Below are 27,505 nucleotides of genomic sequence, written 5' to 3' on the forward strand. Positions count from 1 at the left end.
TTTTTAAGGTTTTTAAAGCGTTTTTGGCACTTTCACGCATTATGTAGTTCAAACTTCGTTTGTTTCGCATAAAACATGGCACACAATACTATTTGATATATATGATTGTGTTGAAATGGTTAGAATTGAAAAACAATAGTCATATGCTTGAAATTACGTGCTAAGTTGCGTTTTTAAGGTTTTAAAAACGTTTTTGGTACTTTCTCGCATAAAGCAGTTCAAACTGCGCTTGATTTGCATCAAACCTGGTACACAATACTATTTAATTTATATTATTGTGTTGAAATGGTTATAATTGAAAAAAATAGTCCTATGCTTGAATTTACGTGCTAAGTTGCATTTTTAAGGTTTTTAAAGCGTTTTTGACACTCTATCGCATAAAGTAGTTGAAACTTCGATTGATTTGCATGAAACTTTACACACAACACTATTTGGTATATATTTTTGTGTTGAAATGGTTAGACTTAAATAAAATTGTAAGATGCATCAAATTACGTGCAAAGTTGCATTTTTAAGGTTTTTAAAGCGTTTTTGGCACATTCTCGCATAAAGTAGTTCAAACTTTATTTGTTTTGCATCAAACCTGGCACAAAATACTATTTGAAATGGTTGTGTTGAAATGGTTATAATTCAAAAGAATAATCATATGCTTGAAATTACATCCTAAGTTGCGTTTTTAAGGATTTTAAAGCGTTTTTGGCATTTCACGCATAAAGTAGTTCAAAAGTGGTTTGTTTTCTTTGAAACGTGGCACACAATAGTATTTTATATATATTATTTTGTTGAATGGTTATAATTGAAAACAATAGTCATATACTTGAAATTACGTGGTAAGTTGAAATTTCAAGGTTTTTAAAGCGTTTTTCCTCCTTTCAAGACTGTCTCGTGTAAACTTGGCAAACTTGGTTTGTTTTGCTTGAAAAATGACACACAAAACTATTTGGTATATATTATTGTACTGATGTTTTTACAAGTGAAAAAAGTAGTCCTATGCTTGAAATTACGTGCTAAGTTGCGTTTTTAAGGTTTTTAAAGCGTTTTTGGCACTTTCACGCATTATGTAGTTCAAACTTCGTTTGTTTCGCATAAAACATGGCACACAATACTATTTGATATATATGATTGTGTTGAAATGGTTAGAATTGAAAACAATAGTCATATACTTGAAATTACGTGCTAAGTTGCGTTTTTAAGGTTTTAAAAACGTTTTTGGTACTTTCTCGCATAAAGTAGTTCAAGCTGCGCTTGATTTGCATCAAACCTGGTACACAATACTATTTAATTTATATTATTGTGTTGAAATGGTTATAATTGAAAAAAAATAGTCCTATGCTTGAATTTACGTGCTAAGTTGCATTTTTAAGGTTTTTAAAGCGTTTTTGACACTCTATCGCATAAAGTAGTTGAAACTTCGATTGATTTGCATTAAACTTTACACACAACACTATTTGGTATATATTTTTGTGTTGAAATGGTTAGACTTAAATAAAATTGTAAGATGCATGAAATTACGTGCAAAGTTGCATTTTTATGGTTTTTAAAGCGTTTTTGGCACATTCTCGCATAAAGTATTTCAAACTTTATTTGTTTTGCATCAAACCTGGCACAAAATACTATTTGAAATGGTTGTGTTGAAATGGTTATAATTCAAAAGAATAATCATATGCTTGAAATTACATCCTAAGTTGCGTTTTTAAGGATTTTAAAGCGTTTTTGGCATTTCACGCATAAAGTAGTTCAAAAGTGGTTTGTTTTCTTTGAAACGTGGCACACAATAGTATTTTATATATATTATTTTGTTGAATGGTTATAATTGAAAACAATAGTCATATACTTGACATTACGTGGTAAGTTGAAATTTCAAGGTGTTTAAAGCATTTTTGTCCTTTCAAGACTGTCTCGTGTAAACTTGGCAAACTTGGTTTGTTTTGCTTGAAACATGACACACAAAACTATTTGGTATATATTATTGTACTGATGTTTTTACAAGTGAAAAAAGTAGTCCTATGCTTGAAATTACGTGCTAAGTTGCGTTTTTAAGGTTTTTAAAGCGTTTTTGGCACTTTCACGCATTATGTAGTTCAAACTTCGTTTGTTTCGCATAAAACATGGCACACAATACTATTTGATATAAATGATTGTGTTGAAATGGTTAGAATTGAAAACAATGGTCATATGCATGAAATTACGTGCTAAGTTGCGTTTTTAAGGTTCTAAAAACGTTTTTGGTACTTTCTCGCATAAAGTAGTTCAAACTGCGCTTGATTTGCATCAAACCTGGTACACAATACTATTTAATTTATATTATTGTGTTTAAATGGTTATAATTGAAAAAAAAAGTCCTATGCTTGAATTTACGTGCTAAGTTGCATTTTTAAGGTTTTTAAAGCGTTTTTGACACTCTATCGCATAAAGTAGTTGAAACTTCGATTGATTTGCATGAAACTTTACACACAACACTATTTGGTATATATTTTTGTGTTGAAATGGTTAGACTTAAATAAAATTGTAAGATGCATCAAATTACGTGCAAAGTTGCATTTTTAAGGTTTTTAAAGCGTTTTTGGCACATTCTCGCATAAAGTAGTTCAAACTTTATTTGTTTTGCATCAAACCTGGCACAAAATACTATTTGAAATGGTTGTGTTGAAATGGTTATAATTCAAAAGAATAATCATATGCTTGAAATTACATCCTAAGTTGCGTTTTTAAGGATTTTAAAGCGTTTTTGGCATTTCACGCATAAAGTAGTTCAAAAGTGGTTTGTTTTCTTTGAAACGTGGCACACAATAGTATTTTATATATATTATTTTGTTGAATGGTTATAATTGAAAACAATAGTCATATACTTGAAATTACGTGGTAAGTTGAAATTTCAAGGTGTTTAAAGCATTTTTGTCCTTTCAAGACTGTCTCGTGTAAACTTGGCAAACTTGGTTTGTTTTGCTTGAAACATGACACACAAAACTATTTGGTATATATTATTGTACTGATGTTTTTACAAGTGAAAAAAGTAGTCCTATGCTTGAAATTACGTGGTAAGTTGCGTTTTTAAGGTTTTTAAAGCGTTTTTGGCACTTTCACGCATTATGTAGTTCAAACTTCGTTTGTTTCGCATAAAACATGGCACACAATACTATTTGATATAAATGATTGTGTTGAAATGGTTAGAATTGAAAACAATAGTCATATGCTTGAAATTACGTGCTAAGTTGCGTTTTTAAGGTTTTAAAAACGTTTTTGGTACTTTCTCGCATAAAGTAGTTCAAACTGCGCTTGATTTGCATCAAACCTGGTACACAATACTATTTAATTTATATTATTGTGTTTAAATGGTTATAATTGAAAAAAAAAGTCCTATGCTTGAATTTACGTGCTAAGTTGCATTTTTTTAGGTTTTTAAAGCGTTTTTGACACTCTATCGCATAAAGTAGTTGAAACTTCGATTGATTTGCATTAAACTTTACACACAACACTATTTGGTATATATTTTTGTGTTGAAATGGTTAGACTTAAATAAAATTGTAAGATGCATCAAATTACGTGCAAAGTTGCATTTTTATGGTTTTTAAAGCGTTTTTGGCACATTCTCGCATAAAGTAGTTCAAACTTTATTTGTTTTGCATCAAACCTGGCACAAAATACTATTTGAAATGGTTGTGTTGAAATGGTTATAATTCAAAAGAATAATCATATGCTTGAAATTACATCCTAAGTTGCGTTTTTAAGGATTTTAAAGCGTTTTTGGCATTTCACGCATAAAGTAGTTCAAAAGTGGTTTGTTTTCTTTGAAACGTGGCACACAATAGTATTTTATATATATTATTTTGTTGAATGGTTATAATTGAAAACAATAGTCATATACTTGAAATTACGTGGTAAGTTGAAATTTCAAGGTGTTTAAAGCATTTTTGTCCTTTCAAGACTGTCTCGTGTAAACTTGGCAAACTTGGTTTGTTTTGCTTGAAACATGACACACAAAACTATTTGGTATATATTATTGTACTGATGTTTTTACAAGTGAAAAAAGTAGTCCTATGCTTGAAATTACGTGCTAAGTTGCGTTTTTAAGGTTTTTAAAGCGTTTTTGGCACTTTCACGCATTATGTAGTTCAAACTTCGTTTGTTTCGCATAAAACATGGCACACAATACTATTTGATATAAATGATTGTGTTGAAATGGTTAGAATTGAAAACAATAGTCATATGCATGAAATTACGTGCTAAGTTGGGTTTTTAAGGTTCTAAAAACGTTTTTGGTACTTTCTCGCATAAAGTAGTTCAAACTGCGCTTGATTTGCATCAAACCTGGTACACAATACTATTTAATTTATATTATTGTGTTTAAATGGTTATAATTGAAAAAAAAAGTCCTATGCTTGAATTTACGTGCTAAGTTGCATTTTTAAGGTTTTTAAAGCGTTTTTGACACTCTATCGCATAAAGTAGTTGAAACTTCGATTGATTTGCATTAAACTTTACACACAACACTATTTGGTATATATTTTTGTGTTGAAATGGTTAGACTTAAATATAATTGTAAGAGGCATCAAATTACGTGCAAAGTTGCATTTTTAAGGTTTTTAAAGCGTTTTTGGCACATTCTCGCATAAAGTAGTTCAAGCTTTATTTGTTTTGCATCAAACCTGGCACAAAATACTATTTGAAATGGTTGTGTTGAAATGGTTATAATTCAAAAGAATAATCATATGCTTGAAATTAAATCCTAAGTTGCGTTTTTAAGGATTTTAAAGCGTTTTTGGCATTTCACGCATAAAGTAGTTCAAAAGTGGTTTGTTTTCTTTGAAACGTGGCACACAATAGTATTTTATATATATTATTTTGTTGAATGGTTATAATTGAAAAACAATAGTCATATACTTGAAATTACGTGGTAAGTTGAAATTTCAAGGTTTTTAAAGCGTTTTTCTCCTTTCAAGACTGTCTCGTGTAAACTTGGCAAACTTGGTTTGTTTTGCTTGAAAAATGACACACAAAACTATTTGGTATATATTATTGTACTGATGTTTTTACAAGTGAAAAAAGTAGTCCTATGCTTGAAATTACGTGCTAAGTTGCGTTTTTAAGGTTTTTAAAGCGTTTTTGGCACTTTCACGCATTATGTAGTTCAAACTTCGTTTGTTTCGCATAAAACATGGCACACAATACTATTTGATATAAATGATTGTGTTGAAATGGTTAGAATTGAAAACAATAGTCATATGCTTGAAATTACGTGCTAAGTTGCGTTTTTAAGGTTTTAAAAACGTTTTTGGTACTTTCTCGCATAAAGTAGTTCAAACTGCGCTTGATTTGCATCAAACCTGGTACACAATACTATTTAATTTATATTATTGTGTTTAAATGGTTATAATTGAAAAAAAAAGTCCTATGCTTGAATTTACGTGCTAAGTTGCATTTTTAAGGTTTTTAAAGCGTTTTTGACACTCTATCGCATAAAGTAGTTGAAACTTCGATTGATTTGCATGAAACTTTACACACAACACTATTTGGTATATATTTTTGTGTTGAAATGGTTAGACTTAAATAAAATTGTAAGATGCATCAAATTACGTGCAAAGTTGCATTTTTAAGGTTTTTAAAGCGTTTTTGGCACATTCTCGCATAAAGTAGTTCAAACTTTATTTGTTTTGCATCAAACCTGGCACAAAATACTATTTGAAATGGTTGTGTTGAAATGGTTATAATTCAAAAGAATAATCATATGCTTGAAATTAAATCCTAAGTTGCGTTTTTAAGGATTTTAAAGCGTTTTTGGCATTTCACGCATAAAGTAGTTCAAAAGTGTTTTGTTTTCTTTGAAACGTGGCACACAATAGTATTTTATATATATTATTTTGTTGAATGGTTATAATTGAAAACAATAGTCATATACTTGAAATTACGTGGTAAGTTGAAATTTCAAGGTTTTTAAAGCGTTTTTCTCCTTTCAAGACTGTCTCGTGTAAACTTGGCAAACTTGGTTTGTTTTGCTTGAAAAATGACACACAAAACTATTTGGTATATATTATTGTACTGATGTTTTTACAAGTGAAAAAAGTAGTCCTATGCTTGAAATTACGTGCTAAGTTGCGTTTTTAAGGTTTTTAAAGCGTTTTTGGCACTTTCACGCATTATGTAGTTCAAACTTCGTTTGTTTCGCATAAAACATGGCACACAATACTATTTGATATAAATGATTGTGTTGAAACGGTTAGAATTGAAAACAATAGTCATATGCATGAAATTACGTGCTAAGTTGCGTTTTTAAGGTTCTAAAAACGTTTTTGGTACTTTCTCGCATAAAGTAGTTCAAACTGCGCTTGATTTGCATCAAACCTGGTACACAATACTATTTAATTTATATTATTGTGTTTAAATGGTTATAATTGAAAAAAAAAGTCCTATGCTTGAATTTACGTGCTAAGTTGCATTTTTAAGGTTTTTAAAGCGTTTTTGACACTCTATCGCATAAAGTAGTTGAAACTTCGATTGATTTGCATGAAACTTTACACACAACACTATTTGGTATATATTTTTGTGTTGAAATGGTTAGACTTAAATAAAATTGTAAGATGCATCAAATTACGTGCAAAGTTGCATTTTTAAGGTTTTTAAAGCGTTTTTTGGCACATTCTCGCATAAAGTAGTTCAAACTTTATTTGTTTTGCATCAAACCTGGCACAAAATACTATTTGAAATGGTTGTGTTGAAATGGTTATAATTCAAAAGAATAATCATATGCTTGAAATTACATCCTAAGTTGCGTTTTTAAGGATTTTAAAGCGTTTTTGGCATTTCACGCATAAAGTAGTTCAAAAGTGGTTTGTTTTCTTTGAAACGTGGCACACAATAGTATTTTATATATATTATTTTGTTGAATGGTTATAATTGAAAACAATAGTCATATACTTGAAATTACGTGGTAAGTTGAAATTTCAAGGTGTTTAAAGCATTTTTGTCCTTTCAAGACTGTCTCGTGTAAACTTGGCAAACTTGGTTTGTTTTGCTTGAAACATGACACACAAAACAATTTGGTATATATTATTGTACTGATGTTTTTACAAGTGAAAAAAGTAGTCCTATGCTTGAAATTACGTGGTAAGTTGCGTTTTTAAGGTTTTTAAAGCGTTTTTGGCACTTTCACGCATTATGTAGTTCAAACTTCGTTTGTTTCGCATAAAACATGGCACACAATACTATTTGATATAAATGATTGTGTTGAAATGGTTAGAATTGAAAACAATAGTCATATGCATGAAATTACTTGCTAAGTTGCGTTTTTAAGGTTCTAAAAACGTTTTTGGTACTTTCTCGCATAAAGTAGTTCAAACTGCGCTTGATTTGCATCAAACCTGGTACACAATACTATTTAATTTATATTATTGTGTTTAAATGGTTATAATTGAAAAAAAAAGTCCTATGCTTGAATTTACGTGCTAAGTTGCATTTTTAAGGTTTTTAAAGCGTTTTTGACACTCTATCGCATAAAGTAGTTGAAACTTCGATTGATTTGCATGAAACTTTACACACAACACTATTTGGTATATATTTTTGTGTTGAAATGGTTAGACTTAAATAAAATTGTAAGATGCATCAAATTACGTGCAAAGTTGCATTTTTAAGGTTTTTAAAGCGTTTTTGGCACATTCTCGCATAAAGTAGTTCAAACTTTATTTGTTTTGCATCAAACCTGGCACAAAATACTATTTGAAATGGTTGTGTTGAAATGGTTATAATTCAAAAGAATAATCATATGCTTGAAATTACATCCTAAGTTGCGTTTTTAAGGATTTTAAAGCGTTTTTGGCATTTCACGCATAAAGTAGTTCAAAAGTGGTTTGTTTTCTTTGAAACGTGGCACACAATAGTATTTTATATATATTATTTTGTTGAATGGTTATAATTGAAAACAATAGTCATATACTTGAAATTACGTGGTAAGTTGAAATTTCAAGGTGTTTAAAGCATTTTTGTCCTTTCAAGACTGTCTCGTGTAAACTTGGCAAACTTGGTTTGTTTTGCTTGAAACATGACACACAAAACAATTTGGTATATATTATAGTACTGATGTTTTTACAAGTGAAAAAAGTAGTCCTATGCTTGAAATTACGTGGTAAGTTGCGTTTTTAAGGTTTTTAAAGCGTTTTTGGCACTTTCACGCATTATGTAGTTCAAACTTCGTTTGTTTCGCATAAAACATGGCACACAATACTATTTGATATAAATGATTGTGTTGAAATGGTTAGAATTGAAAACAATAGTCATATGCTTGAAATTACGTGCTAAGTTGCGTTTTTAAGGTTTTAAAAACGTTTTTGGTACTTTCTCGCATAAAGTAGTTCAAACTGCGCTTGATTTGCATCAAACCTGGTACACAATACTATTTAATTTATATTATTGTGTTTAAATGGTTATAATTGAAAAAAAAAGTCCTATGCTTGAATTTACGTGCTAAGTTGCATTTTTAAGGTTTTTAAAGCGTTTTTGACACTCTATCGCATAAAGTAGTTGAAACTTTGATTGATTTGCATGAAACTTTACACACAACACTATTTGGTATATATTTTTGTGTTGAAATGGTTAGACTTAAATAAAATTGTAAGATGCATCAAATTACGTGCAAAGTTGCATTTTTAAGGTTTTTAAAGCGTTTTTGGCACATTCTCGCATAAAGTAGTTCAAACTTTATTTGTTTTGCATCAAACCTAGCACAAAATACTATTTGAAATGGTTGTGTTGAAATGGTTATAATTCAAAAGAATAATCATATGCTTGAAATTAAATCCTAAGTTGCGTTTTTAAGGATTTTAAAGCGTTTTTGGCATTTCACGCATAAAGTAGTTCAAAAGTGTTTTGTTTTCTTTGAAACGTGGCACACAATAGTATTTTATATATATTATTTTGTTGAATGGTTATAATTGAAAACAATAGTCATATACTTGAAATTACGTGGTAAGTTGAAATTTCAAGGTTTTTAAAGCGTTTTTCTCCTTTCAAGACTGTCTCGTGTAAACTTGGCAAACTTGGTTTGTTTTGCTTGAAAAATGACACACAAAACTATTTGGTATATATTATTGTACTGATGTTTTTACAAGTGAAAAAAGTAGTCCTATGCTTGAAATTACGTGCTAAGTTGCGTTTTTAAGGTTTTTAAAGCGTTTTTGGCACTTTCACGCATTATGTAGTTCAAACTTCGTTTGTTTCGCATAAAACATGGCACACAATACTATTTGATATATATGATTGTGTTGAAATGGTTAGAATTGAAAACAATAGTCATATGCTTGAAATTACGTGCTAAGTTGCGTTTTTAAGGTTCTAAAAACGTTTTTGGTACTTTCTCGCATAAAGTAGTTCAAACTGCGCTTGATTTGCATCAAACCTGGTACACAATACTATTTAATTTATATTATTGTGTTGAAATGGTTATAATTGAAAAAAATAGTCCTATGCTTGAATTTACGTGCTAAGTTGCATTTTTAAGGTTTTTAAAGCGTTTTTGACACTCTATCGCATAAAGTAGTTGAAACTTCGATTGATTTGCATGAAACTTTACACACAACACTATTTGGTATATATTTTTGTGTTGAAATGGTTAGACTTAAATAAAATTGTAAGATGCATCAAATTACGTGCAAAGTTGCATTTTTAAGGTTTTTAAAGCGTTTTTGGCACTTTCTCGCATAAAGTAGTTCAAACTTTATTTGTTTTGCATCAAACCTGGCACAAAATACTATTTGAAATGGTTGTGTTGAAATGGTTATAATTCAAAAGAATAATCATATGCTTGAAATTACATCCTAAGTTGCGTTTTTAAGGATTTTAAAGCGTTTTTGGCATTTCACGCATAAAGTAGTTCAAAAGTGGTTTGTTTTCTTTGAAACGTGGCACACAATAGTATTTTATATATATTATTTTGTTGAATGGTTATAATTGAAAACAATAGTCATATACTTGAAATTACGTGGTAAGTTGAAATTTCAAGGTGTTTAAAGCATTTTTGTCCTTTCAAGACTGTCTCGTGTAAACTTGGCAAACTTGGTTTGTTTTGCTTGAAACATGACACACAAAACTATTTGGTATATATTATTGTACTGATGTTTTTACAAGTGAAAAAAGTAGTCCTATGCTTGAAATTACGTGGTAAGTTGCGTTTTTAAGGTTTTTAAAGCGTTTTTGGCACTTTCACGCATTATGTAGTTCAAACTTCGTTTGTTTCGCATAAAACATGGCACACAATACTATTTGATATAAATGATTGTGTTGAAATGGTTAGAATTGAAAACAATAGTCATATGCATGAAATTACTTGCTAAGTTGCGTTTTTAAGGTTCTAAAAACGTTTTTGGTACTTTCTCGCATAAAGTAGTTCAAACTGCGCTTGATTTGCATCAAACCTGGTACACAATACTATTTAATTTATATTATTGTGTTTAAATGGTTATAATTGAAAAAAAAAGTCCTATGCTTGAATTTACGTGCTAAGTTGCATTTTTAAGGTTTTTAAAGCGTTTTTGACACTCTATCGCATAAAGTAGTTGAAACTTCGATTGATTTGCATGAAACTTTACACACAACACTATTTGGTATATATTTTTGTGTTGAAATGGTTAGACTTAAATAAAATTGTAAGATGCATCAAATTACGTGCAAAGTTGCATTTTTAAGGTTTTTAAAGCGTTTTTGGCACATTCTCGCATAAAGTAGTTCAAACTTTATTTGTTTTGCATCAAACCTGGCACAAAATACTATTTGAAATGGTTGTGTTGAAATGGTTATAATTCAAAAGAATAATCATATGCTTGAAATTACATCCTAAGTTGCGTTTTTAAGGATTTTAAAGCGTTTTTGGCATTTCACGCATAAAGTAGTTCAAAAGTGGTTTGTTTTCTTTGAAACGTGGCACACAATAGTATTTTATATATATTATTTTGTTGAATGGTTATAATTGAAAACAATAGTCATATACTTGAAATTACGTGGTAAGTTGAAATTTCAAGGTGTTTAAAGCATTTTTGTCCTTTCAAGACTGTCTCGTGTAAACTTGGCAAACTTGGTTTGTTTTGCTTGAAACATGACACACAAAACTATTTGGTATATATTATTGTACTGATGTTTTTACAAGTGAAAAAAGTAGTCCTATGCTTGAAATTACGTGGTAAGTTGCGTTTTTAAGGTTTTTAAAGCGTTTTTGGCACTTTCACGCATTATGTAGTTCAAACTTCGTTTGTTTAGCATAAAACATGGCACACAATACTATTTGATATAAATGATTGTGTTGAAATGGTTAGAATTGAAAACAATAGTCATATGCTTGAAATTACGTGCTAAGTTGCGTTTTTAAGGTTTTAAAAACGTTTTTGGTACTTTCTCGCATAAAGTAGTTCAAACTGCGCTTGATTTGCATCAAACCTGGTACACAATACTATTTAATTTATATTATTGTGTTTAAATGGTTATAATTGAAAAAAAAAGTCCTATGCTTGAATTTACGTGCTAAGTTGCATTTTTAAGGTTTTTAAAGCGTTTTTGACACTCTATCGCATAAAGTAGTTGAAACTTTGATTGTTTTGCATGAAACTTTACACACAACACTATTTGGTATATATTTTTGTGTTGAAATGGTTAGACTTAAATAAAATTGTAAGATGCATCAAATTACGTGCAAAGTTGCATTTTTAAGGTTTTTAAAGCGTTTTTGGCACATTCTCGCATAAAGTAGTTCAAACTTTATTTGTTTTGCATCAAACCTGGCACAAAATATTATTTGAAATGGTTGTGTTGAAATGGTTATAATTCAAAAGAATAATCAAATGCTTGAAATTACATCCTAAGTTGCGTTTTTAAGGATTTTAAAGCGTTTTTGGCATTTCACGCATAAAGTAGTTCAAAAGTGGTTTGTTTTCTTTGAAACGTGGCACACAATAGTATTTTATATATATTATTTTGTTGAATGGTTATAATTGAAAACAATAGTCATATACTTGAAATTACGTGGTAAGTTGAAATTTCAAGGTTTTTAAAGCGTTTTTGTCCTTTCAAGACTGTCTCGTGTAAACTTGGCAAACTTGGTTTGTTTTTCTTTAAACATGACACACAAAACTATTTGGTATATATTATTGTACTGATGTTTTTACAAGTGAAAAAAGTAGTCCTATGCTTGAAATTACGTGCTAAGTTGCGTTTTTAAGGTTTTTAAAGCGTTTTTGGCACTTTCACGCATTATGTAGTTCAAACTTCGTTTGTTTCGCATAAAAGATGGCACACAATACTATTTGATATATATGATTGTGTTGAAATGGTTAGAATTGAAAACAATAGTCATATGCTTGAAATTACGTGCTAAGTTGCGTTTTTAAGGTTTTAAAAACGTTTTTGGTACTTTCTCGCATAAAGTAGCTCAAACTGCGCTTGATTTGCATCAAACCTGGTACACAATACTATTTAATTTATATTATTGTGTTGAAATGGTTATAATTGAAAAAAATAGTCCTATGCTTGAATTTACGTGCTAAGTTGCATTTTTAAGGTTTTTAAAGCGCTTTTGACACTCTATCGCATAAAGTAGTTGAAACTTCGATTGATTTGCATGAAACTTTACACACAACACTATTTGGTATATATTTTTGTGTTGAAATGGTTAGACTTAAATAAAATTGTAAGATGCATCAAATTACGTGCAAAGTTGCATTTTTAAGGTTTTTAAAGCGTTTTTGGCACATTCTCGCATAAAGTAGTTCAAACTTTATTTGTTTTGCATCAAACCTGGCACAAAATATTATTTGAAATGGTTGTGTTGAAATGGTTATAATTCAAAAGAATAATCAAATGCTTGAAATTACATCCTAAGTTGCGTTTTTAAGGATTTTAAAGCGTTTTTGGCATTTCACGCATAAAGTAGTTCAAAAGTGGTTTGTTTTCTTTGAAACGTGGCACACAATAGTATTTTATATATATTATTTTGTTGAATGGTTATAATTGAAAACAATAGTCATATACTTGAAATTACGTGGTAAGTTGAAATTTCAAGGTTTTTAAAGCGTTTTTGTCCTTTCAAGACTGTCTCGTGTAAACTTGGCAAACTTGGTTTGTTTTGCTTGAAACATGACACACAAAACTATTTGGTATATATTATTGTACTGATGTTTTTACAAGTGAAAAAAGTAGTCCTATGCTTGAAATTACGTGGTAAGTTGCGTTTTTAAGGTTTTTAAAGCGTTTTTGGCACTTTCACGCATTATGTAGTTCAAACTTCGTTTGTTTCGCATAAAACATGGCACACAATACTATTTGATATAAATGATTGTGTTGAAATGGTTAGAATTGAAAACAATAGTCATATGCTTGAAATTACGTGCTAAGTTGCGTTTTTAAGGTTTTAAAAACGTTTTTGGTACTTTCTCGCATAAAGTAGTTCAAACTGCGCTTGATTTGCATCAAACCTGGTACACAATACTATTTAATTTATATTATTGTGTTTAAATGGTTATAATTGAAAAAAAAAGTCCTATGCTTCAATTTACGTGCTAAGTTGCATTTTTAAGGTTTTTAAAGCGTTTTTGACACTCTATCGCATAAAGTAGTTGAAACTTTGATTGATTTGCATGAAACTTTACACACAACACTATTTGGTATATATTTTTGTGTTGAAATGGTTAGACTTAAATAAAATTGTAAGATGCATCAAATTACGTGCAAAGTTGCATTTTTAAGGTTTTTAAAGCGTTTTTGGCACATTCTCGCATAAAGTAGTTCAAACTTTATTTGTTTTGCATCAAACCTAGCACAAAATACTATTTGAAATGGTTCTGTTGAAATGGTTATAATTCAAAAGAATAATCATATGCTTGAAATTACATCCTAAGTTGCGTTTTTAAGGATTTTAAAGCGTTTTTGGCATTTCACGCATAAAGTAGTTCAAAAGTGGTTTGTTTTCTTTGAAACGTGGCACACAATAGTATTTTATATATATTATTTTGTTGAATGGTTATAATTGAAAACAATAGTCATATACTTGAAATTACGTGGTAAGTTGAAATTTCAAGGTGTTTAAAGCATTTTTGTCCTTTCAAGACTGTCTCGTGTAAACTTGGCAAACTTGGTTTGTTTTGCTTGAAACATGACACACAAAACTATTTGGTATATATTATTGTACTGATGTTTTTACAAGTGAAAAAAGTAGTCCTATGCTTGAAATTACGTGGTAAGTTGCGTTTTTAAGGTTTTTAAAGCGTTTTTGGCACTTTCACGCATTATGTAGTTCAAACTTCGTTTGTTTAGCATAAAACATGGCACACAATACTATTTGATATAAATGATTGTGTTGAAATGGTTAGAATTGAAAACAATAGTCATATGCTTGAAATTACGTGCTAAGTTGCATTTTTAAGGTTTTAAAAACGTTTTTGGTACTTTCTCGCATAAAGTAGTTCAAACTGCGCTTGATTTGCATCAAACCTGGTACACAATACTATTTAATTTATATTATTGTGTTTAAATGGTTATAATTGAAAAAAAAAGTCCTATGCTTGAATTTACGTGCTAAGTTGCATTTTTAAGGTTTTTAAAGCGTTTTTGACACTCTATCGCATAAAGTAGTTGAAACTTTGATTGATTTGCATGAAACTTTACACACAACACTATTTGGTATATATTTTTGTGTTGAAATGGTTAGACTTAAATAAAATTGTAAGATGCATCAAATTACGTGCAAAGTTGCATTTTTAAGGTTTTTAAAGCGTTTTTGGAACATTCTCGCATAAAGTAGTTCAAACTTTATTTGTTTTGCATCAAACCTGGCACAAAATATTATTTGAAATGGTTGTGTTGAAATGGTTATAATTCAAAAGAATAATCAAATGCTTGAAATTACATCCTAAGTTGCGTTTTTAAGGATTTTAAAGCGTTTTTGGCATTTCACGCATAAAGTAGTTCAAAAGTGGTTTGTTTTCTTTGAAACGTGGCACACAATAGTATTTTATATATATTATTTTGTTGAATGGTTATAATTGAAAACAATAGTCATATACTTGAAATTACGTGGTAAGTTGAAATTTCAAGGTTTTTAAAGCGTTTTTGTCCTTTCAAGACTGTCTCGTGTAAACTTGGCAAACTTGGTTTGTTTTGCTTTAAACATGACACACAAAACTATTTGGTATATATTATTGTACTGATGTTTTTACAAGTGAAAAAAGTAGTCCTATGCTTGAAATTACGTGCTAAGTTGCGTTTTTAAGGTTTTTAAAGCGTTTTTGGCACTTTCACGCATTATGTAGTTCAAACTTCGTTTGTTTCGCATAAAAGATGGCACACAATACTATTTGATATATATGATTGTGTTGAAATGGTTAGAATTGAAAACAATAGTCATATGCTTGAAATTACGTGCTAAGTTGCGTTTTTAAGGTTTTAAAAACGTTTTTGGTACTTTCTCGCATAAAGTAGCTCAAACTGCGCTTGATTTGCATCAAACCTGGTACACAATACTATTTAATTTATATTATTGTGTTGAAATGGTTATAATTGAAAAAAATAGTCCTATGCTTGAATTTACGTGCTAAATTGCATTTTTAAGGTTTTTAAAGCGCTTTTGACACTCTATCGCATAAAGTAGTTGAAACTTCGATTGATTTGCATGAAACTTTACACACAACACTATTTGGTATATATTTTTGTGTTGAAATGGTTAGACTTAAATAAAATTGTAAGATGCATCAAATTACGTGCAAAGTTGCATTTTTAAGGTTTTTAAAGCGTTTTTGGCACATTCTCGCATAAAGTAGTTCAAACTTTATTTGTTTTGCATCAAACCTGGCACAAAATATTATTTGAAATGGTTGTGTTGAAATGGTTATAATTCAAAAGAATAATCAAATGCTTGAAATTACATCCTAAGTTGCGTTTTTAAGGATTTTAAAGCGTTTTTGGCATTTCACGCATAAAGTAGTTCAAAAGTGGTTTGTTTTCTTTGAAACGTGGCACACAATAGTATTTTATATATATTATTTTGTTGAATGGTTATAATTGAAAACAATAGTCATATACTTGAAATTACGTGGTAAGTTGAAATTTCAAGGTTTTTAAAGCGTTTTTCTCCTTTCAAGACTGTCTCGTGTAAACTTGGCAAACTTGGTTTGTTTTGCTTGAAACATGACACACAAAACTATTTGGTATATATTATTGTACTGATGTTTTTACAAGTGAAAAAAGTAGTCCTATGCTTGAAATTACGTGGTAAGTTGCGTTTTAAAGGTTTTTAAAGCGTTTTTGGCACTTTCACGCATTATGTAGTTCAAACTTCGTTTGTTTCGCATAAAACATGGCACACAATACTATTTGATATAAATGATTGTGTTGAAATGGTTAGAATTGAAAACAATAGTCATATGCTTGAAATTACGTGCTAAGTTGCGTTTTTAAGGTTTTAAAAACGTTTTTGGTACTTTCTCGCATAAAGTAGTTCAAACTGCGCTTGATTTGCATCAAACCTGGTACACAATACTATTTAATTTATATTATTGTGTTTAAATGGTTATAATTGAAAAAAAAAGTCCTATGCTTCAATTTACGTGCTAAGTTGCATTTTTAAGGTTTTTAAAGCGTTTTTGACACTCTATCGCATAAAGTAGTTGAAACTTTGATTGATTTGCATGAAACTTTACACACAACACTATTTGGTATATATTTTTGTGTTGAAATGGTTAGACTTAAATAAAATTGTAAGATGCATCAAATTACGTGCAAAGTTGCATTTTTAAGGTTTTTAAAGCGTTTTTGGCACATTCTCGCATAAAGTAGTTCAAACTTTATTTGTTTTGCATCAAACCTAGCACAAAATACTATTTGAAATGGTTGTGTTGAAATGGTTATAATTCAAAAGAATAATCATATGCTTGAAATTAAATCCTAAGTTGCGTTTTTAAGGATTTTAAAGCGTTTTTGGCATTTCACGCATAAAGTAGTTCAAAAGTGTTTTGTTTTCTTTGAAACGTGGCACACAATAGTATTTTATATATATTATTTTGTTGAATGGTTATAATTGAAAACAATAGTCATATACTTGAAATTACGTGGTAAGTTGAAATTTCAAGGTTTTTAAAGCGTTTTTCTCCTTTCAAGACTGTCTCGTGTAAACTTGGCAAACTTGGTTTGTTTTGCTTGAAAAATGACACACAAAACTATTTGGTATATATTATTGTACTGATGTTTTTACAAGTGAAAAAAGTAGTCCTATGCTTGAAATTACGTGCTAAGTTGCGTTTTTAAGGTTTTTAAAGCGTTTTTGGCACTTTCACGCATTATGTAGTTCAAACTTCGTTTGTTTCGCATAAAACATGGCACACAATACTATTTGATATATATGATTGTGTTGAAATGGTTAGAATTGAAAACAATAGTCATATGCTTGAAATTACGTGCTAAGTTGCGTTTTTAAGGTTCTAAAAACATTTTTGGTACTTTCTCGCATAAAGTAGTTCAAACTGCGCTTGATTTGCATCAAACCTGGTACACAATACTATTTAATTTATATTATTGTGTTGAAATGGTTATAATTCAAAAAAAATAGTCCTATGCTTGAATTTACGTGCTAAGTTGCATTTTCAAGGTTTTTAAAGCGTTTTTGACACTCTATCGCATAAAGTAGTTGAAACTTCGATTGATTTGCATGAAACTTTACACACAACACTATTTGGTATATATTTTTGTGTTGAAATGGATAGACTTAAATAAAATTTTAAGATGCATCAAATTACGTGCAAAGTTGCATTTTTAAGGTTTTTAAAGCGTTTTTGGCACATTCTCGCATAAAGTAGTTCAAACTTTATTTGTTTTGCATCAAACCTGGCACAAAATACTATTTGAAATGGTTGTGTTGAAATGGTTATAATTCAAAAGAATAATCATATGTTTGTAATTACATCCTAAGTTGCGTTTTTAAGGATTTTAAAGCGTTTTTGGCATTTCACGCATAAAGTAGTTCAAAAGTGGTTTGTTTTCTTTGAAATGTGGCACACAATAGTATTTTATATATATTATTTTGTTGAATGGTTATAATTGAAAACAATAGTCATATACTTGAAATTACGTGGTAAGTTGAAATTTCATGGTTTTTAAAGCGTTTTTCTCCTTTCAAGACTGTCTCGTGTAAACTTGGCAAACTTGGTTTGTTTTGCTTGAAAAATGACACACAAAACTATTTGGTATATATTATTGTACTGATGTTTTTACAAGTGAAAAAAGTAGTCCTATGCTTGAAATTACGTGCTAAGTTGCGTTTTTAAGGTTTTTAAAGCGTTTTTGGCACTTTCACGCATTATGTAGTTCAAACTTCGTTTCTTTCGCATAAAACATGGCACACAATACTATTTGATATATATGATTGTGTTGAAATGGTTAGAATTGAAAACAATAGTCATATGCTTGAAATTACGTGCTAAGTTGCGTTTTTAAGGTTTTAAAAACGTTTTTGGTACTTTCTCGCATAAAGTAGTTCAAGCTGCGCTTGATTTGCATCAAACCTGGTACACAATACTATTTAATTTATATTATTGTGTTGAAATGGTTATAATTGAAAAAAATAGTCCTATGCTTGAATTTACGTGCTAAGTTGCATTTTTAAGGTTTTTAAAGCGTTTTTGACACTCTATCGCATAAAGTAGTTGAAACTTCGATTGATTTGCATTAAACTTTACACACAACACTATTTGGTATATGTTTTTGTGTTGAAATGGTTAGACTTAAATAAAATTGTAAGATGCATCAAATTACGTGCAAAGTTGCATTTTTATGGTTTTTAAAGCGTTTTTGGCACATTCTCGCATAAAGTAGTTCAAACTTTATTTGTTTTGCATCAAACCTGGCACAAAATACTATTTGAAATGGTTGTGTTGAAATGGTTATAATTCAAAAGAATAATCATATGCTTGAAATTACATCCTAAGTTGCGTTTTTAAGGATTTTAAAGCGTTTTTGGCATTTCACGCATAAAGTAGTTCAAAAGTGGTTTGTTTTCTTTGAAACGTGGCACACAATAGTATTTTATATATATTATTTTGTTGAATGGTTATAATTGAAAACAATAGTCATATACTTGAAATTACGTGGTAAGTTGAAATTTCAAGGTTTTTAAAGCGTTTTTCTCCTTTCAAGACTGTCTCGTGTAAACTTGGCAAACTTGGTTTGTTTTGCTTGAAAAATGACACACAAAACTATTTGGTATATATTATTGTACTGATGTTTTTACAAGTGAAAAAAGTAGTCCTATGCTTGAAATTACGTGCTAAGTTGCGTTTTTAAGGTTTTTAAAGCGTTTTTGGCACTTTCACGCATTATGTAGTTCAAACTTCGTTTGTTTCGCATAAAACATGGCACACAATACTATTTGATATAAATGATTGTGTTGAAATGGTTAGAATTGAAAACAATAGTCATATGCTTGAAATTACGTGCTAAGTTGCGTTTTTAAGGTTTTAAAAACGTTTTTGATACTTTCTCGCATAAAGTAGTTCAAACTGCGCTTGATTTGCATCAAACCTGGTACACAATACTATTTAATTTATATTATTGTGTTTAAATGGTTATAATTGAAAAAAAAAGTCCTATGCTTGAATTTACGTGCTAAGTTGCATTTTTAAGGTTTTTAAAGCGTTTTTGACACTCTATCGCATAAAGTAGTTGAAACTTCGATTGATTTGCATGAAACTTTACACACAACACTATTTGGTATATATTTTTGTGTTGAAATGGTTAGACTTAAATAAAATTGTAAGATGCATCAAATTACGTGCAAAGTTGCATTTTTAAGGTTTTTAAAGCGTTTTTGGCACATTCTCGCATAAAGTAGTTCAAGCTTTATTTGTTTTGCATCAAACCTGGCACAAAATACTATTTGAAATGGTTGTGTTGAAATGGTTATAATTCAAAAGAATAATCATATGCTTGAAATTAAATCCTAAGTTGCGTTTTTAAGGATTTTAAAGCGTTTTTGGCATTTCACGCATAAAGTAGTTCAAAAGTGGTTTGTTTTCTTTGAAACGTGGCACACAATAGTATTTTATATATATTATTTTGTTGAATGGTTATAATTGAAAACAATAGTCATATACTTGAAATTACGTGGTAAGTTGAAATTTCAAGGTTTTTAAAGCGTTTTTCTCCTTTCAAGACTGTCTCGTGTAAACTTGGCAAACTTGGTTTGTTTTGCTTGAAAAATGACACACAAAACTATTTGGTATATATTATTGTACTGATGTTTTTACAAGTGAAAAAAGTAGTCCTATGCTTGAAATTACGTGCTAAGTTGCGTTTTTAAGGTTTTTAAAGCGTTTTTGGCACTTTCACGCATTATGTAGTTCAAACTTCGTTTGTTTCGCATAAAACATGGCACACAATACTATTTGATATATATGATTGTGTTGAAATGGTTAGAATTGAAAACAATAGTCATATGCTTGAAATTACGTGCTAAGTTGCGTTTTTAAGGTTTTAAAAACGTTTTTGGTACTTTCTCGCATAAAGTAGTTCAAGCTGCGCTTGATTTGCATCAAACCTGGTACACAATACTATTTAATTTATATTATTGTGTTGAAATTGTTATAATTGAAAAAAATAGTCCTATGCTTGAATTTACGTGCTAAGTTGCATTTTTAAGGTTTTTAAAGCGTTTTTGACACTCTATCGCATAAAGTAGTTGAAACTTCGATTGATTTGCATTAAACTTTACACACAACACTATTTGGTATATATTTTTGTGTTGAAATGGTTAGACTTAAATAAAATTGTAAGAGGCATCAAATTACGTGCAAAGTTGCATTTTTAAGGTTTTTAAAGCGTTTTTGGCACATTCTCGCATAAAGTAGTTCAAGCTTTATTTGTTTTGCATCAAACCTGGCACAAAATACTATTTGAAATGGTTGTGTTGAAATGGTTATAATTCAAAAGAATAATCATATGCTTGAAATTAAATCCTAAGTTGCGTTTTTAAGGATTTTAAAGCGTTTTTGGCATTTCACGCATAAAGTAGTTCAAAAGTGGTTTGTTTTCTTTGAAACGTGGCACACAATAGTATTTTATATATATTATTTTGTTGAATGGTTATAATTGAAAACAATAGTCATATACTTGAAATTACGTGGTAAGTTGAAATTTCAAGGTTTTTAAAGCGTTTTTCTCCTTTCAAGACTATCTCGTGTAAACTTGGCAAACTTGGTTTGTTTTGCTTGAAAAATGACACACAAAACTATTTGGTATATATTATTGTACTGATGTTTTTACAAGTGAAAAAAGTAGTCCTATGCTTGAAATTACGTGCTAAGTTGCGTTTTTAAGGTTTTTAAAGCGTTTTTGGCACTTTCACGCATTATGTAGTTCAAACTTCGTTTGTTTCGCATAAAACATGGCACACAATACTATTTGATATATATGATTGTGTTGAAATGGTTAGAATTGAAAACAATAGTCATATGCTTGAAATTACGTGCTAAGTTGCGTTTTTAAGGTTTTAAAAACGTTTTTGATACTTTCTCGCATAAAGTAGTTCAAACTGCGCTTGATTTGCATCAAACCTGGTACACAATACTATTTAATTTATATTATTGTGTTTAAATGGTTATAATTGAAAAAAAAAGTCCTATGCTTGAATTTACGTGCTAAGTTGCATTTTTAAGGTTTTTAAAGCGTTTTTGACACTCTATCGCATAAAGTAGTTGAAACTTCGATTGATTTGCATGAAACTTTACACACAACACTATTTGGTATATATTTTTGTGTTGAAATGGTTAGAGTTAAATAAAATTGTAAGATGCATCAAATTACGTGCAAAGTTGCATTTTTAAGGTTTTTAAAGCGTTTTTGGCACATTCTCGCATAAAGTAGTTCAAGCTTTATTTGTTTTGCATCAAACCTGGCACAAAATACTATTTGAAATGGTTGTGTTGAAATGGTTATAATTCAAAAGAATAATCATATGCTTGAAATTAAATCCTAAGTTGCGTTTTTAAGGATTTTAAAGCGTTTTTGGCATTTCACGCATAAAGTAGTTCAAAAGTGGTTTGTTTTCTTTGAAACGTGGCACACAATAGTATTTTATATATATTATTTTGTTGAATGGTTATAATTGAAAACAATAGTCATATACTTGAAATTACGTGGTAAGTTGAAATTTCAAGGTTTTTAAAGCGTTTTTCTCCTTTCAAGACTGTCTCGTGTAAACTTGGCAAACTTGGTTTGTTTTGCTTGAAAAATGACACACAAAACTATTTGGTATATATTATTGTACTGATGTTTTTACAAGTGAAAAAAGTAGTCCTATGCTTGAAATTACGTGGTAAGTTGCGTTTTTAAGGTTTTTAAAGCGTTTTTGGCACTTTCACGCATTATGTAGTTCAAACTTCGTTTGTTTCGCATAAAACATGGCACACAATACTATTTGATATATATGATTGTGTTGAAATGGTTAGAATTGAAAACAATAGTCATATGCTTGAAATTACGTGCTAAGTTGCGTTTTTAAGGTTTTAAAAACGTTTTTGGTACTTTCTCGCATAAAGTAGTTCAAGCTGCGCTTGATTTGCATCAAACCTGGTACACAATACTATTTAATTTATATTATTGTGTTGAAATGGTTATAATTGAAAAAAATAGTCCTATGCTTGAATTTACGTGCTAAGTTGCATTTTTAAGGTTTTTAAAGCGTTTTTGACACTCTATCGCATAAAGTAGTTGAAACTTCGATTGATTTGCATTAAACTTTACACACAACACTATTTGGTATATATTTTTGTGTTGAAATGGTTAGACTTAAATAAAATTGTAAGATGCATCAAATTACGTGCAAAGTTGCATTTTTATGGTTTTTAAAGCGTTTTTGGCACATTCTCGCATAAAGTAGTTCAAACTTTATTTGTTTTGCATCAAACCTGGCACAAAATACTATTTGAAATGGTTGTGTTGAAATGGTTATAATTCAAAAGAATAATCATATGCTTGAAATTACATCCTAAGTTGCGTTTTTAAGGATTTTAAAGCGTTTTTGGCATTTCACGCATAAAGTAGTTCAAAAGTGGTTTGTTATCTTTGAAACGTGGCAAACAATAGTATTTTATATATATTATTTTGTTGAATGGTTATAATTGAAAACAATAGTCATATACTTGAAATTACGTGGTAAGTTGAAATTTCAAGGTTTTTAAAGCGTTTTTCTCCTTTCAAGACTGTCTCGTGTAAACTTGGCAAACTTGGTTTGTTTTGCTTGAAAAATGACACACAAAACTATTTGGTATATATTATTGTACTGATGTTTTTACAAGTGAAAAAAGTAGTCCTATGCTTGAAATTACGTGGTAAGTTGCGTTTTTAAGGTTTTTAAAGCGTTTTTGGCACTTTCACGCATTATGTAGTTCAAACTTCGTTTGTTTCGCATAAAACATGGCACACAATACTATTTGATATAAATGATTGTGTTGAAATGGTTAGAATTGAAAACAATAGTCATATGCTTGAAATTACGTGCTAAGTTGCGTTTTTAAGGTTTTAAAAACGTTTTTGATACTTTCTCGCATAAAGTAGTTCAAACTGCGCTTGATTTGCATCAAACCTGGTACACAATACTATTTAATTTATATTATTGTGTTTAAATGGTTATAATTGAAAAAAAAAGTCCTATGCTTGAATTTACGTGCTAAGTTGCGTTTTTAAGGTTTTTAAAGCGTTTTTGACACTCTATCGCATAAAGTAGTTGAAACTTCGATTGATTTGCATGAAACTTTACACACAACACTATTTGGTATATATTTTTGTGTTGAAATGGTTAGACTTAAATAAAATTGTAAGATGCATCAAATTACGTGCAAAGTTGCATTTTTAAGGTTTTTAAAGCGTTTTTGGCACATTCTCGCATAAAGTAGTTCAAGCTTTATTTGTTTTGCATCAAACCTGGCACAAAATACTATTTGAAATGGTTGTGTTGAAATGGTTATAATTCAAAAGAATAATCATATGCTTGAAATTAAATCCTAAGTTGCGTTTTTAAGGATTTTAAAGCGTTTTTGGCATTTCACGCATAAAGTAGTTCAAAAGTGGTTTGTTTTCTTTGAAACGTGGCACACAATAGTATTTTATATATATTATTTTGTTGAATGGTTATAATTGAAAACAATAGTCATATACTTGAAATTACGTGGTAAGTTGAAATTTCAAGGTTTTTAAAGCGTTTTTCTCCTTTCAAGACTGTCTCGTGTAAACTTGGCAAACTTGGTTTGTTTTGCTTGAAAAATGACACACAAAACTATTTGGTATATATTATTGTACTGATGTTTTTACAAGTGAAAAAAGTAGTCCTATGCTTGAAATTACGTGCTAAGTTGCGTTTTTAAGGTTTTTAAAGCGTTTTTGGCACTTTCACGCATTATGTAGTTCAAACTTCGTTTGTTTCGCATAAAACATGGCACACAATACTATTTGATATATATGATTGTGTTGAAATGGTTAGAATTGAAAACAATAGTCATATGCTTGAAATTACGTGCTAAGTTGCGTTTTTAAGGTTTTAAAAACGTTTTTGATACTTTCTCGCATAAAGTAGTTCAAACTCCGCTTGATTTGCATCAAACCTGGTACACAATACTATTTAATTTATATTATTGTGTTTAAATGGTTATAATTGAAAAAAAAGTCCTATGCTTGAATTTACGTGCTAAGTTGCATTTTTAAGGTTTTTAAAGCGTTTTTGACACTCTATCGCATAAAGTAGTTGAAACTTCGATTGATTTGCACGAAACTTTACACACAACACTATTTGGTATATATTTTTGTGTTGAAATGGTTAGACTTAAATAAAATTGTAAGATGCATCAAATTACGTGCAAAGTTGCATTTTTAAGGTTTTTAAAGCGTTTTTGGCACATTCTCGCATAAAGTAGTTCAAGCTTTATTTGTTTTGTATCAAACCTGGCACAAAATACTATTTGAAATGGTTCTGTTGAAATGGTTATAATTCAAAAGAATAATCATATGCTTGAAATTAAATCCTAAGTTGCGTTTTTAAGGATTTTAAAGCGTTTTTGGCATTTCACGCATAAAGTAGTTCAAAAGTGGTTTGTTTTCTTTGAAACGTGGCACACAATAGTATTTTATATATATTATTTTGTTGAATGGTTATAATTGAAAACAATAGTCATATACTTGAAATTACGTGGTAAGTTGAAATTTCAAGGTTTTTAAAGCGTTTTTCTCCTTTCAAGACTGTCTCGTGTAAACTTGGCAAACTTGGTTTGTTTTGCTTGAAAAATGACACACAAAACAATTTGGTATATATTATTGTACTGATGTTTTTACAAGTGAAAAAAGTAGTCCTATGCTTGAAATTACGTGCTAAGTTGCGTTTTTAAGGTTTTTAAAGCGTTTTTGGCACTTTCACGCATTATGTAGTTCAAACTTCGTTTGTTTCGCATAAAACATGGCACACAATACTATTTGATATATATGATTGTGTTGAAATGGTTAGAATTGAAAACAATAGTCATATGCTTGAAATTACGTGCTAAGTTGCGTTTTTAAGGTTTTAAAAACGTTTTTGGTACTTTCTCGCATAAAGTAGTTCAAGCTGCGCTTGATTTGCATCAAACCTGGTACACAATACTATTTAATTTATATTATTGTGTTGAAATGGTTATAATTGAAAAAAAAAGTCCTATGCTTGAATTTACGTGCTAAGTTGCATTTTTAAGGTTTTTAAAGCGTTTTTGACACTCTATCGCATAAAGTAGTTGAAACTTCGATTGATTTGCATTAAACTTTACACACAACACTATTTGGTATATATTTTTGTGTTGAAATGGTTAGACTTAAATAAAATTGTAAGATGCATCAAATTACGTGCAAAGTTGCATTTTTAAGGTTTTTAAAGCGTTTTTGGCACATTCTCGCATAAAGTAGTTCAAGATTTATTTGTTTTGTATCAAACCTGGCACAAAATACTATTTGAAATGGTTCTGTTGAAATGGTTATAATTCAAAAGAATAATCATATGCTTGAAATTAAATCCTAAGTTGCGTTTTTAAGGATTTTAAAGCGTTTTTGGCATTTCACGCATAAAGTAGTTCAAAAGTGGTTTGTTTTCTTTGAAACGTGGCACACAATAGTATTTTATATATATTATTTTGTTGAATGGTTATAATTGAAAACAATAGTCATATACTTGAAATTACGTGGTAAGTTGAAATTTCAAGGTTTTTAAAGCGTTTTTCTCCTTTCAAGACTGTCTCGTGTAAACTTGGCAAACTTGGTTTGTTTTGATATTTTTGTGTTGAAATGGTTAGACTTAAATAAAATTGTAAGATGCATCAAATTACGTGCAAAGTTGCATTTTTAAGGTTTTTAAAGCGTTTTTGGCACATTCTCGCATAAAGTAGTTCAAGCTTTATTTGTTTTGTATCAAACCTGGCACAAAATACTATTTGAAATGGTTCTGTTGAAATGGTTATAATTCAAAAGAATAATCATATGCTTGAAATTAAATCCTAAGTTGCGTTTTTAAGGATTTTAAAGCGTTTTTGGCATTTCACGCATAAAGTAGTTCAAAAGTGGTTTGTTTTCTTTGAAACGTGGCACACAATAGTATTTTATATATATTATTTTGTTGAATGGTTATAATTGAAAACAATAGTCATATACTTGAAATTACGTGGTAAGTTGAAATTTCAAGGTTTTTAAAGCGTTTTTCTCCTTTCAAGACTGTCTCGTGTAAACTTGGCAAACTTGGTTTGTTTTGCTTGAAAAATGACACACAAAACAATTTGGTATATATTATTGTACTGATGTTTTTACAAGTGAAAAAAGTAGTCCTATGCTTGAAATTACGTGCTAAGTTGCGTTTTTAAGGTTTTTAAAGCGTTTTTGGCACTTTCACGCATTATGTAGTTCAAACTTCGTTTCTTTCGCATAAAACATGGCACACAATACTATTTGATATATATGATTGTGTTGAAATGGTTAGAATTGAAAACAATAGTCATATGCTTGAAATTACGTGCTAAGTTGCGTTTTTAAGGTTTTAAAAACGTTTTTGGTACTTTCTCGCATAAAGTAGTTCAAGCTGCGCTTGATTTGCATCAAACCTGGTACACAATACTATTTAATTTATATTATTGTGTTGAAATGGTTATAATTGAAAAAAATAGTCCTATGCTTGAATTTACGTGCTAAGTTGCATTTTTAAGGTTTTTAAAGCGTTTTTGACACTCTATCGCATAAAGTAGTTGAAACTTCGATTGATTTGCATTAAACTTTACACACAACACTATTTGGTATATATTTTTGTGTTGAAATGGTTAGACTTAAATAAAATTGTAAGATGCATCAAATTACGTGCAAAGTTGCATTTTTATGGTTTTTAAAGCGTTTTTGGCACATTCTCGCATAAAGTAGTTCAAACTTTATTTGTTTTGCATCAAACCTGGCACAAAATACTATTTGAAATGGTTGTGTTGAAATGGTTATAATTCAA

This window comes from Amaranthus tricolor, chromosome 9, assembly GCF_026212465.1.
Source record: "Amaranthus tricolor cultivar Red isolate AtriRed21 chromosome 9, ASM2621246v1, whole genome shotgun sequence".
Classification (NCBI taxonomy): Eukaryota; Viridiplantae; Streptophyta; class Magnoliopsida; order Caryophyllales; family Amaranthaceae; genus Amaranthus; species Amaranthus tricolor.